The sequence below is a fragment of the Simochromis diagramma genome, unplaced genomic scaffold (assembly GCF_900408965.1).
Source record: "Simochromis diagramma unplaced genomic scaffold, fSimDia1.1 OVJJ01000565.1, whole genome shotgun sequence".
Taxonomy (NCBI): domain Eukaryota; kingdom Metazoa; phylum Chordata; class Actinopteri; order Cichliformes; family Cichlidae; genus Simochromis; species Simochromis diagramma.
In genome coordinates, this window is record NW_024387304.1 from 2,744,756 (window position 1) to 2,759,358 (window position 14,603).

Sequence of the window (14,603 nt, forward strand, 5' to 3'; positions counted from 1 at the left end):
GGGCTCGCAATATCGCTAGCCCGACGTCCTGGGGCTGGCGATTTTTTCAGTCGGGCTACCAAAATCTATCTCTGCCCTGCCCGTCGGGCTATTGTAGGAAGGAAAAATATATGTCAATGCTTTTGCATTCTTTCAGAAATGTAGCTGGGTAATTATGTCATTGGCATCGGTGAGCCACTGTCAATATGTGACATATTGAAATCGCGTTTGAATTTGCACTTGTTTTTTTGCTTTCACTTTGCAATCGTGCGAACTGTGTATAGAGAGTGACAGTACTGATCTGTGAGTGATGATAATTTGTGCACCAATTCCTCTGACATCGTCTTATTAATCGTTAGCTTACTATGCAAACATGACAAGTGAAATCTCCCGCAGCTTAAACATGTGAGAGGTTGATCGCGCAGAGAATCGCTGAGCGTTATGTGAGTGCGTGTATAAAAGCAGCAGCATATATATTTTAGTTCTGCTGAGCCAAATAAGATAGGTCAGGGTGAAGAAGTGACAGCCAAAGAAAAGCTTACCACAAAACGGAGAAGTTATGACAAATCAGACTATAAGGCAAAAAGAAAGTGCAGCTTTATGGTTTCATGGACAAAAGAATTTCTGTGGCTGCAATATGACGAGCTATATAACCAGGGCTGCACATAAGTGGTCCGCAGGTGCGCATTCGCTGTCAAAATAAAAAACACGCACAAGGGTTAGGGTTAAATTTAAAAACTGTACTTTTGAGTTAAAATATATATTTATAATTTTAATAAATGACAAATTAAAAAGGCATGAACATTTTTTTTGTATCGAAAAAGTATCGAACCGTGACACCAAAGTATCGAACCGAACCGTGAATTTTGTGTATCGTTGCACCCCTAATATATATATTTATATATATATATATATATATATATATATATATATATATATATATATATATATATATATATATATATATATATATGTATGTATATGTGTGTGTGTGTGTGTATAGCCACTCACAAGTGGCTTTCTAAAAGAGGCCAAGGAATAGCTAAACATTTCACACCCTGAGCAAGAAGGTCCAAGTGAGACAGCTGAATAATTACAGGCCTTATTATTAGTGACACAATAAATAAATTTAATATGCAGATGATTCCACAGGAAGTGTGCTTTCAGAGCACACTTTGAAATAATTGAAATAATGAAATAACTTAAAAAAAGAAAAAAAAATGAAATTAATCAAAGCCATACAGATTAAGGAGCACAAAACATGTCTGTGTAACAGGAAGAGATGCAATGCCGCAGAAATTCCACAAAATATGTGGAATGAGTGGTCTGTGGGCTGCTCCTCTCAGCTTAACCCATGCACTTTTTTCTGTGCTTTCTATCTGACTTTCAAACTCCGATGGTTAGAGTCTTGCCCAGAGATGGGCACGCGTTACTGTAATCTGATTACTTTTTTCAAGTAATTTGACCAACACTGGTCTTGCCCAAGGATATTAGGGATGCAGATTGCAGACCACCAACCTTCTGATTAATAGATGACCTGCTGTACTTCCTGAGATAAAGCCAAACTTTTAAGATCAATGATTCTGTAATTATTGCAGGGTTATTACCTTACAATCCCAAAAGGTTGATTCTGTTCATCTGGACGTAGCGTTTTCAGTGGAAGAAACGTTTCGTCACTCATCCAAGTGACTTCTTCAGTCTCATCTGACTGCAGGTTTCCCCAACCTAATAAACAGTTTATTGCATAATGAGGGAAACCAGCACCACTGAGTGAACAATGGGCTGGGAGGTCAGTTCCTTGATCATTAATACGCAAATTTTCATGACCATTGATCAACAACTACTGATCAACACTCGTGGCCATTGAGGCCAGGACAACGACCCCAAACACACCTCCCCGCTGTGTATTTGACCAAGAAGGAGAGTGATGGAGTCCTGGCCTCCACAGTCACCTGACCTAAACCCAATTGAGATGGTTTTGGAAGAGTTGGACCGCAGATTGAAGGCTAAAAGGCCAACAAGTGCTCAGCATCTTTGGGAATTCCTTCAAGACTGTTGGAAAACCATTTCAGGCGATGACCTCATGAAGCTCATCGAAAGAATGCCAAGAGTGTGCAAAGCAGTAATCAAAGCAAAAGGTGGCTATTTTGAAAAGTCTAAAATATCAAACATGTTTTGAGTTATTTCACTTTTTTTGTTAACTACATAATTCCATATGTGTCCATTTATGCTTTTGATTCTTTCAGCGAGAATCTACAATATAAATAGTCACGAAAATAAAGAAAAATCATTAAATGAGAAGGTCCGTCCAAACTGTAAATAAACTTCAATTCAATTCAATTGTCAGCAATTAGCAGCATGCTTAGAGTCTAGTGGGCTGGTTGAGGACTTTACAGTACATTACTTTTCACATTCAGAGTATTCAAGGTATTTTTAAATTGGGCTCTTAAAGGATGTCTTAATGGGGTTTTTTTAACACTAATGTCTTAATTACAGGGTTTCCATTGTTTTCATAAAGTCAAGTATCCGTTAAATGATTGGTTAAATGTTTTTTTTTCTTCATCTCCTGCATATGAAAACTAGGCAGTAAGCTCGGTCTGCTGCTGAGCTGTACTAAAGCGCAGGATGAGTTCCGTTCAAGGGCTTTAATGGGCTTTTTAAAATCCAAAATCATAACATACACTGCCCCTTCAGTGGCTGTGACTCGTGATACCATACGATAAAATGGTCCCACAAACATTTAGGTGTCAGAGGCTACTCAAACAACAGCTGTTTGTTTTAAATCCCCAGTGAAATCTCCACTGGTTTAATTATTTGAGTTTGAAGTAACAACAAAGCTGGGGTGACTGTAGTTCAGGAGGTAGAGCAGGTCATCTACTTATCTAGAAGGTTGATGGTTTGATCCCAAGCACGTGACCTTACTCAACTTTGCATTTAATTATTAGTTATGATTATTAGTAGCATTCCTACATCACCCCAGCACACAACTGTAGGCTCCAGGTTGATATTTAGCAACATAAACATATTTTTAAAGAATACTGAGCTCAGAGGCTAAATGCCAACCCTTAATTGTATTTTGCTACTGTAATAAATCAGTCATTTCAGCTTTAGTTCATTGAAATAGCTGTAATGTGACATTGTCCACCTCCCCACCCTTGACATCTCAGCTCTAAAGTTTTTCAGTTGCATAAAAAGTCTGGGTTTTTTTTAGATGGAACTTTAATCCATGGTTTTTTCTTTCTGTTGGTATATTAACAAGATTGCCAATTGTAGGGCAGGTGAATCCAGATAACAGGTATGTTGAACTTGCCTCGCTGTATGGAGTCAAACTATGTTGTTGGTACCAGATCACCATCTGCAAATATGGATGCAGCTGGTGTAGAGGTTTCCATATCTCACAAAAACAACAAACTATGATGTTGAATTTAAAAATATGAGTGATTAGCACTGTTGCCTTACAGAAAGTTATTTGTATCTAACACAAAGATAACACAACAATGGAGGACGTTGAGGCAGTGGTATACCTTGTGCTTGGCCAAATGCTTTCTGTCAGACTGAGGGAAGATGTTGGTTAGTGGTTAGTTTTGATTTTTGTGAACGAGCTGCTCTTATGACTCATTGAGTGACAAAATTAACTGGAAAAGTATTAGTAAGCAGTCTGTTAACATCGCCTTTTCAGATCGACATACATGGCTTTATTGTCACCTCAACCATGTTCAAATGTTCAACCATTTCTGCTTATGCTATTTGTATATGTACATCACTTTGTGAAACCTGGTTTTATGTTAATGTGCTATATAAATAAAGCTGGTATGGTATGGTATGTGTGGTGGTACAGTGCACAATGAAGTGAGACAGTGCTCCTCTAAGACCGTGGTGCTACATATAACAGACAAACAACACAGGACCACATAAAGTGCAATCGGCAAAAACTGCAAAAACAGTGCAACACCAGACAGAACAGAATGACACAGGACAGTACAGACACAACAGATCCTTTCGTGATCTGCATACTGAATTCTTTAGCATTGTCTATCAATGCCATTTTGTGAGAGAACTGAATGTAGTCAGCCCTTTTTATACTTTTTAACTATTATTTGTTGTTCCTGGAGTAAAAGTAGAATGGTTAGGGAGAGCCTTCAGTTTTCAGGCCCCTCTTCTGTGGAACCAGCTTCCACTTTGGATTCAGGAGACAGACACTATTTCTACTTTTAAGATTAGGCTTCAAGCTTTCCTTTTTGCTAAAGCATATAGTTAGGGCTGGATCAGGTGACCCTGAATCCTCCCTTAGTTATGCTGCAATAGGCATAGGCTGCTGGGGGATTCCCATGATGCATTGAGTTTTTCCATTTCAGTCACCTTTTTCACTCACTATGTGTTAATAGACCTCTCTGCATTAAACCATATTTGTTATTAATCTCTGTCTCTCTTCCACAGCATGTCTTTATCCTGTTTTCCTTCTCTCACCCCAACCGGTCGCAGCAGATGGCCCCGCCCCTCCCTGAGCCTGGTTCTGTCGGAGGTTTCTTCCTGTTAAAAGAGAGTTTTTCCTTCCCACTGTCACCAAAGTGCTTGCTCATAGGGGGTTGGGTTTTTTCCTATCTTTTATTGTAGGGTCTAGCTTACAATACAAAGCGCCTTGAGGCGACTGTTGCTGTGATTTGGCGCTGTATAAATAAAATAGTGCTTATTTGATATTAAGTCAAGGACTTTTGTTCCCAATATTTTTTTGTAATTCTAACACTTTTTACTAACTGCCTTACAATACAAAGCACCTTGAGGCAACTGTTGTTGTGATTTGGCATTATATAAATAAAATTGAATTGAAATTGAATTGAATTATTTCAAATGCAGCTTGTTCATAATTAGCTGTGCACTATAAATTACTATGGCAATGTCAGAAGAGAACCACCTGCCTAACATTAAAGATAAGTGGTTAGATACTTGCATTTTTGGTCCTTGTACTAAAAAGCATGGGCTTTTTAGTAATGGTCTCCACAACAGATAAGGCGCCCATAAATAATGCATCTTACAACCAATCAACTAAGTCTAAATTTGACTAATGTGAGGTAATGGCAGGAGGTGAGGAGAGTAACACATATTAGTGTGCATCCTACAGTGTAGCTTGAATTGTGTGCATTAGCTAACTTCGTGTAGCATTCAAAAACTTTTTGAGCTCAAGCACTTGTTTTAAAAGTATATTGATTTAAATGTAAATTTATATGTATACTGACCAGAGATGGGCAGTAACACGTTACTTGTAACACGTTACTGTAATCCGATTACTTTTTTCAAGTAACGCGTAAAGTAAGGGATTACTATTGCAAAAACGGTAATTAGATTACCGTTACTTTCCCGTAGGAATGCTGCGTTACTGCGTTACTAAAACCGTGATTTTTTTGCGAGAATGTCTCATGACAGTGACGTAAGCGAGTGCAACGTTCATGACAACAGCTGCCTGCAGATCAACAGTGGATAATATATCGAGTGCGGGAGAGAGTATGAGCGTGCAACGTTTAAAGCGTGGAAGTACTGACCTTACTTTAAGTTTGATTCCATAAAAAGTGACAAAAACATTAGTGTCCGCTGTGCGTGGGAAGAAAACTTCTTTTTACAGCGGAAAAAAACCCCCCTAAACTTCCAAGCAAGCACCGAGTGCGCAACGACGTAATGGGAAATTCACAGAGAAACTCACGGATTCTTTACCCTGGCACACCTGCACCAGGGTAAACCTACGCCTACGCCAGTCCTGCTTTACAGGTGAAAATAGAGCAAAAGGACCGCTAGTCTTTGATTTTATTTATTTTCTGCTGTGTTTTACTTGCATCTATTTGAAAGACTGAGTGTAAACACACACAAAAAAAATTATGTGCTGGAATGTGCAGAAAATAGGTTTAAATATTAAACAAATTTCTTCCAGTCAGAGAATGTTGCATATAATTTATTTTTTGCTTGATGCATAAAGTTAAAAGATTAAAACGAATAAAACAAGTTTTTAAAAGAGACTTTTCCATTTGATTACATTTTGTATGATGGATTATGTAGAAAAAGTAGAATTGGGCTGAAAGATCTATCGCTTTATCACCTATTCAGGTTGTAAATCGTGTTTTTAAAAGGTAACTAAGTAACTAAGTAATTAATTACTTTTGAAAATAAGTAATCAGTAAAGTAATGGGATTACTTTTTTGGGGAAGTAATCAGTAATTAGTTACTGATTACTTTTTTCAAGTAACTTGACCAACACTGATACTGACATCTGATCAATGATCTAGGCATTTATAATTGGTATTGAAATGCTTGTTGTTTTCTGGACAAGAAACAAAATAACAAATATTTGTTAACACCAGACGCAAAGTTTTTGCCTGTCACATTTACATATGTGCTATTCTAATTTTTACTGCTTGATGTGAATAAAGGTGAATAGATGTCCACACATGTTAAAACTATTTTGAGAAAAGTTCCCTTGATGCTGGTTTGTGAAAGCCTACCAACAAACAGAAATTTTATTGTTTATGAGTAGCCTGAGCTGAGTCCACTTCACTTTTAAAAAAGTGATGTGGAAAACATGAAAAAAAAGAAGAGAGCTTTGTATTCTCACATCTAAAGCCACTTTAAAGAATCACCAGTTTTCTAACAAGCATGTCTTTGGAATATGGAAGGATTCTAGAATATTCCAAGAAAAACCAGAAACGTTTGTCGGAGTTGGTGTGACAAACCAACACGTTCTCACTCCCAACTCGTCAAATGTGTGACGCATGGTCAGGCTCCCTCTGCTTCACTTATCAACGCGCAGGGTACCCCCCTCACGTCGAGAATTGACGTGGTGGGTCCTCTCACTGAATACTATAGAGCTCCCTAAACGTTGTTTATTGACAACAAGAGATTTCCGCGGAAGAGCCTGTTGTCCGTATATTTATACATTTCCGAAATCACATTGTAGTGACGTATACAGACCACTCTATATTATATAATGTAAACAACTACCTGAGAAACAGCAGATACAGCAGATAAATTAATTATAGGCTATTACTTTTGTATGGTTTATTGCATTTATGGAGGGAGTGATGTATGCTGGGTAATGGCACAGCTAGCTACTGGGTGACTTTATTCACCCGCTTCGGCTGTTATCAGTCCATACAATGGGCGTTATTAGCACAAATCAGTCCCATAGATATGGGCCATCTCCTGCTAGATTGTTCAGAAGGTTGTTCTCATCCATCCAGATGGAGGATCACTAACAGGAGCGTGGAAGACTCCAGAATCCACTCTGGCTGGAATCCGGTGGATATGCAGTGTTTACAGGTAACGGTGTGTTCACACCGAACGCGATGGACGCGAATAGAGCGTCAGGTTTACATGTAAAGTCAATGGAAAGGCGCGATGACGCGCGATTGCGGGTCCCGCGAAAATTCGGAAGCAGATTTGCGTCGCGAAAACGCCAAAACGCGTGAAACGCGCGTCAGTGTAGCGCGTCTGGCGCGTTTGACTCGCGAATAAAACCACGCGCGTGAGTTTTTGTGTTGCATTTTGTGCATACGCGCGTTTCGCGTCTACCGCTTGAGTTGGAAAAATCTGAACTCCAGCGTCAAATCGCGCCGCGACAACCAATCAGGAGCCTGGTGACGTGGCTGTTACCTAGGTCAAAGGGGCAGATCCAGCCAAAGCCTTTCATACTCCAATGGAGGGGAAGGCTAATCAATGCGGTAGCAAACAACTCGGAGCTGTACGACACCAGCTGCTTTCAGTACCGAGACAGGAATAAAAAGGACCGAGCTTGGAGGAAGATATGTGAAGAGATCGGGCAACCTTGTAAGTTCATTCATTTCTCTTTTGAAAGTTTTCACTGACCCAGGGAAGCCGCACAAAAGCTAGCAAGCCACCGCTATTTTCCCACTGACGTACAAATACCGTTCTGCTTTTATGCATGTTGTCATATATTTTATTGTTTATTAATAAACAGCACACAGTGGTCCCGCTGTTCATCCGTCACTGCTTTGCTTTTTCGCTGATTTTTTATTGCACAGTACAGCATTGCATTCTGCAGCCTGATTGACAAATCTGCTCCGTGCCGTGTCTCCTGCGCTTGCCAAATTTATCACGTTTGGTTTTGATAACCATCACGTCCAATAGAAAAAACAGCACAAAAACACCCATAACTACGACCCTCATTCGGAAATAGACACCTGCACCGCGAGGGAAAAAGGCGCACGAAAGTGGCGGGCAGAGGAAGACAAACCGCGGCATAATAATACTTTTACGTTTTGCAATCTACAAAGGTTTGCACTTTGAGAATCAATTGTGAGAACTGTGACCAGGGGCTAGTTATTCTGAGAACCCCTGCAATAAATGAGGGACCACTGTCTACTCTACGATTATTATATCCAACCTGTTAACATTTAATACTGTATTGATAGAACCAACTGATTCTGCAGCAGAGCATCCCCAGTCCCTGAGCTCCTGCTGCTGCACCCACAGATATGTACAGCAAGCACTGATACCTTTTTAGTCGGTGGGATTGCCTTGTGATCACCTTTACTAAATATCTACAACCAATCTGATTATATCCTGTTATTGTTTTTTTTTTTTTCAATGTTGAAATTAAAATCTAGTAGCAGCCTTCTCATTTCTTTGTGTTTTGTGCTGTTTCACAGGCCCACAGGGGAGGACGGCTCCGAGGCAGATGAGGGACAGGTCCCAGGACGGTTCATCGGCGGTGGAGCTGGCCATCCTGGAGTCCCTGAAGAGTCCACACCAGTCTCCAATGGAGCATTTCCTCCTCAGCCTTGTTCCTGCTCTGGAGAGCAGCTGGTCGTTTTTATTCCTGTCTCTCTGTAAATTCTTATATTTTATATATTTATGTTTAATGTTTTTCTGTTTGAGACTTTTAATATTATTTCAAATAAATTTTTATAATGACTAATGTCTCAGTTCTACTACACAGCAAATGTTGGCACACGACTTGACACATGTAGAATTTATTTCATATTATACTAATGACAAAATATACTAATACAGTGGGATACAAAAGTTTGGGCAACCTTGTTAATAGACATTATTTTCCTGTATAAATCCTTGGTTGTTACAATAAAAAATGTCAGTTAAATATCATACAGGAGAGACACACAGTGATATTTGAGAAGTGAAAAGAAGTTTACTGGATTTACAGAAAGTGTGCAATAATTGTTTAAACAAAATCAAGCAGGTGCATCAATTTGGGCACCACAAAAAAGAAATGAAATAAATATTTAGTGTATATCAATGTGTGTGTCTCCTATATGATATATGGGGTGCCTTTGTCTGGATGTGCTTCCCATCCAGAGCTGCACAGCACAGAGGAAAGTTCCAGCGCTCCTGGAATCCCTCTGTGATGGACCGCCGGTCTCCAGGTGAAGGCGCAGCCATGAAGTCGTCCACTAGACAGTCCCAGATGGCCGTCGCTGCCTGGGGGGTGATCTGGCTCACCGTGGACACACCGACTCTGTAACTGAATGCTTGGTCGTGAAGGAGTCCCCGGTGACAAGGAACCTGGACAAAATTGTTCAAAATCAGTATTATGTGTACTGCAGTTACAAAATACATTATTCAAATTCCAAAATACTTTTGTGATGTCAGATTTAAATCACAAAACTTAAATCTTACATAAAACCTTTTGTAATTATAAGGATAATTACAAAATGTATATTAGATAATATCTAAAACAGTTGTGTTTTGTTTTAACTTTAACATATCATAATTTGATTGGTAGCAACTTTCACAACTACAGTGAGCCAATCACTCATAATTCCTAAACATGTCAATCAGGTAGGAGTGAAGTAAGACATTAATAGAAATAAAGAGTTGTGTGTTGACATGTAGCCCTTTCCTTGCTTAAATCATTAATATTTTTGAAAAATTAATCTGTGATAAGACAGTTTATCAAGATAGAACCATGTAACTAAAGATGAACCAAACTGTTCAGTTTTATCTAACTCTGTTTTAATAAAGGCTGGTGACCCCTGTTATAGAGTCTGACAGCTGCAGGGATTATATACAAATATTCAACTATCCCAGAATCAAACCAGATCTAAATAAAAAGGAGTGAGTATCACTACAAAGGTTAACTCAGTGGTCCTAATGCTACAGTTTGATATCAGCAAACACCGAGCGCATACATTGATGTGACACCACAGCCATGCTATCATTCAAACACTGATAACAGCATAAATCGAATTAAATCGGGACTTGATGAGAGCTTCTGAGTATCACTAGAAATATTAAAGAGTCGTCTCTGTACCACAGTTTGCTTTCAGTAAACACCAACAGCATTCACTGTTAGCATAGCACATCCATGTTAGCAGTGTATAACTGGATGGTTTAGCATATTAGCACAGATATCAATAAAGGACTACCGTATTAAATAGTTTTACTAACCTCAGGCAGACGGACAGGCGCTCTGCAGGTGGGATTGAGCGTCTGTAGTTGGTGTCTAGGCGGGCGATGCTGGGACCGACGAGGGAAAGCAGGTCCTCAAACTGGCCGACGGTGATAGCGCTGGAATCGGCCGTCATCCAGGCGCAGCTCCTGGAGCAAGTGGTGAAACTCACCAAACTGCTCACGCCTCTGGAGGACCTGATGGACCCAGGTACTGCGAGGACGTCTTTTACGCTGCTGCTCTGCTCTCCACAGTAAATAGAGAAGGGAGACTCTCTCTTCAAGCGCTAGCTCGATAGCTGCCATCTTGCAAACATACCGGTCTGGCACAACTCCCTCCCACATTCCTCCCACATTTCCGGTTCATGCGCGTCAAATTTTGACGCGCGATGGATTTTTCTTGGACACGCGTTGAGACGCGAATGTACACGCGTCAAATTAGGGGCGTTTGGGGCGTTTTATTCGCGTCCATCGCGTTCGGTGTGAACACACCATAAGACCATTTAAACGTACAGCATTTATAGAATGACTATTAAAAGTCAGCGAGTGTCAGTAATGTTAATGTGGTTATGTTAGTAATACACCGAGTGCTAATATAACAGCTTTAAGATGCATTTGTAGATATTATTACGTGTTTTACCGTCTTTATGGTGCTAGCTTAAAGTTACGGTGTAAACGTTAGCTTATATTGGAGTAAAGCTGTTACTGGTTAAACGATGTTAGCACAGAAATATTAGCTTCTGTCATGACTGATGAAGTTACTAGTTAATAAAGTTTCCAGTAAAGTGTTTAATCACAGCCACAGATTGACAGCAAATATCTCGATTAGCTTCAGTGCATCTGTAATAAATATGTGCAAGTTTCAGTGCTTCGTTTAAACTGTATGATACTTATACTGACCCAGGGTCAGTGTAAAATACAATCCTAGCTGTGTGAACAAAGCCTGGCTCCTTTAATCCTGCATGACAAACCTCAGGATGCAGGTTATTATTACTCTTTCCTGCTGGCACACCTGTCACACCTGAGAGTCAGCTAGAAACTTACAGTGACGTGGACATCATGCAAAGACTGCCAGACTCTGTGATACTGCAAATGATCAGTGACTCAGGTTATCACTAAACTTTAAACGGCACCTCTGTGTCTCTGTGTGCTGAACATCTAGGATTGAGTCAGGCTGCATTGACTGTGGGACTTTAATGTGTTAAAAGCAGGTTGAAGACGGCTCAGAAACATTTGAAGATTAAAATTTAGCATTATGGCTGCTGGTGGTTTGTAAAGCCTCTACTCAGCTGTATTTTTGTTACTAATTTATGTTTGTTGTTTAACACAGATTTCAGAAGAGCAAAGATGAGCACTGTTGCTTAATCCTTAATAGTTTAACTGGATTGGAAATCCAAAAATTCCAGATTCTTCTTCCACAGAAGTTTCATTTGTCAGTGTGGGTCTGCTGAGTCACCTGAAGAACTCGTTTCATTCATTCTCCACATGATGTTCATTTACAGAAATGTTTCACAGGAACTGATTCCTCCCAAAGGGTGAACTAGTGTGTTTCCATAGATTACCTCTGTATGAATGTACTTCTTAAATGAAGGCAAGTGTTTGTCCTTTTTTGTTCCTCAGGTACAGTACGTGATATTAAGGGCAGGCGGTCAACACTGGGGGAAGACAAGAAGCAGACGTACTTCCAAGAGGGAGCTGCAGTGAGGTCAGAGGTCAGAATCTGAAACAGCTCAGGTTTATATTCTAGGGGTTATTAAAAAAATCGAAATGTATTTATAAAGAAACCTTTAAATAATAGTCATAATTATGATTATTATTAGAAATATCAAACATTTAAGTGGATTTTCTGTTACACATATCGTGTTAGCCCCGCGATAAACTGGCAGCCTGTCCTGTCTTTGTCCTGTATCAGCTGGGATAGGCTCCATCCTCCCGCAACCCTGAATTGGATACATGAATTGTATTGAATTGTATTCCAATTATGTAATCTGATCATTTACAAACTCAAGGTATCTAATCAAAATGTAAGTAATAATTATAAAATGGGAAAGCAGAAATAAGTGTGACATGAATGTAAATGTGTTAGCTGACATAGAGGACAGCTACATGCAGTCTGAAAAACCTTTGTTGTCAAGTTTGCAGGTCTATCAGCACGAGACATTCTTACATAGAAGAGACGTTAAAGTCTCTAACTCAGTGAAGCATTATTGGTCCCGTCTGTTTGGATAAATATAGTAAGTTGATGTATGTCCATTTATTGACACATTTTCTTAAGTGCTTATCCAGTTCAGGATCACAGTGGAGCTGCAGCTGGATATGTTCACTAAATAAACCTTACAAAAGTTAACAATAAACCTGCATCCCTGTACGTTGTTGTCCACAGGATGAGAAAATCAAACTGGAAGACTGTGGAACATGTTAATAAATGTTTGTGTGTTTATGCCTGTGTCTTTCACAGGAGGCGCTGGAAGGTTTCCCTAATAGTTCCTGGTGAATCAAAGCAGAACCATAAAGGTTGCTGGACTGCATGATGGCCTTACCCCTGAGCAGTCATCCTGTTACAGGAGGAACCAGTTAGAAGCTGTTTTCAAAGTAGCTGAGCAGATTTCATCTCAAGTAAGCGATTAACTGTTTGTTCATCTGTTCTGCCACTTAAAGAGCATTTAAGGACGTCTTTTGAGTGTCCAGTTGAATTAATTCTACTGGCTCTCATGGTCATTTGTGATTATGGACCTTACACAGAACCAGCTTTACCTCCAATCAGCTTTGCACACTGTTAGACCTCTGAGTTACAGCCACATATAAAACAAGGGTGTCTACAGACAAAAGCATGGATGTCCCAAGGGTTCCTCGGTGTTATTTCAGAAACATACACACACAGACACACACACACACAGCAAACACAGTTTACCGGTGACATCACTTCATTTCCTCCATCAACAACCTCTCCAGGATCATCAAAGGCTTTTGTTGTCTCCGCCTCCCCTGCTCGCTCTTCTGGGAGACGGTTGGGGAATTTCCCAGCTCTCCTCTTTGCTGCTGGCTGGGGTTAATAGGTGTTCAACCCTCCTATTATCCAGCGGCGCTTGTGAATTACCAACTGAGTGATGTTTACTACTGATATCATATATATGTTAATGTGTACGCTTAATTGGAGGGGAGGGCCTGTGAGAGGGAGGGCGTGGGGTTGCGATCAAGTGTAAAATTGATTTGTGAGGCTCATATTTGATCGAGGGCAAGGTCTGGAGCTGCAGGCAGGGGTCCAGTGCCACAATTCTGTCCTTTTATTGAAAAAAATATACTCTGGCACTCTGTTCTTCAGTATTGGTGTGGAATTGATTGGTTTCCACTTTATAATAGCAGATTTTTTTTGTCAAGTAGGTTGGAAGGATTATCTACTTTCACTTTGCTTAATTAAGCAGACTTCCATAAGTTAGAGCAGGAATTCCCAGGACAAATTCTTTGAATTACAGCAAAGCACTAACGATAGTTATTGGAGAGCTGATAGACATCAGTTTATTAGAATTACTTTAAAATAAAGACAGATTTTTCATACATACACATTGTAAATTTTGTGGAGATTAACTTGTGTTATAGGATAAAAATAAAAACACTAAATTACAGAACTCACGTCATAATATGCTTCACTAATGCATCGTAAACTAACAGTATAAAGTTGTTTTTTGTTGAAAAAATGTATTTAATAAGTTTGTGTGATGAAAAAACAGATTATGAATTATGCATTCCAATGTTTATTGTGTTATAGTCGATTAAAGGCAATACTGTTTGTTGTTTGATCTTCTTGGAACATTTTTTTTTTTTTTAAAAAAGCTAATTTTGTAACTGGATTTCATGTAATTTATTTTAAAAGCAATCTATCATAATTATTCATCTAGTTTTATTTAAAAAAATATTCATAAAGTTAAATAATAAATACAGCAGTTTTAAATGTGATAAAACATAAAGCCACATAATGTGGTGTAGTAAAAAGGCATCAATAACTGATATATTCAAGTGTTTTGTATGCATTTTAAATTTTAAATTTGTCTGAACATGCTTGAATTATGACACTAGCAGTCTGCTTAATAAAATAAAGTGAATAACTAAAATGAATTTCCTTTTTGTGAAATATGCTATCATAGTTCTGTAAGGTTAGTTCATTTTTGCTATTACCATAATTTAACCTGATATGTACAACACCGAATTTAGCACAA

General features: G+C 39.1%; 1 long non-coding RNA gene across 1 annotated transcript; it reads left to right on the forward strand.

The window, feature by feature from the left end:
- Positions 1 to 7,228: 7,228 nt before the first annotated feature.
- Positions 7,229 to 13,505, forward strand: LOC120716721. The gene is made up of 3 exons (XR_005692024.1): positions 7,229 to 7,281; positions 12,010 to 12,101; positions 12,848 to 13,505. It is a non-coding gene; the product is annotated as an uncharacterized LOC120716721 (long non-coding RNA).
- The last annotated feature ends 1,098 nt before the right edge of the window (positions 13,506 to 14,603 follow it).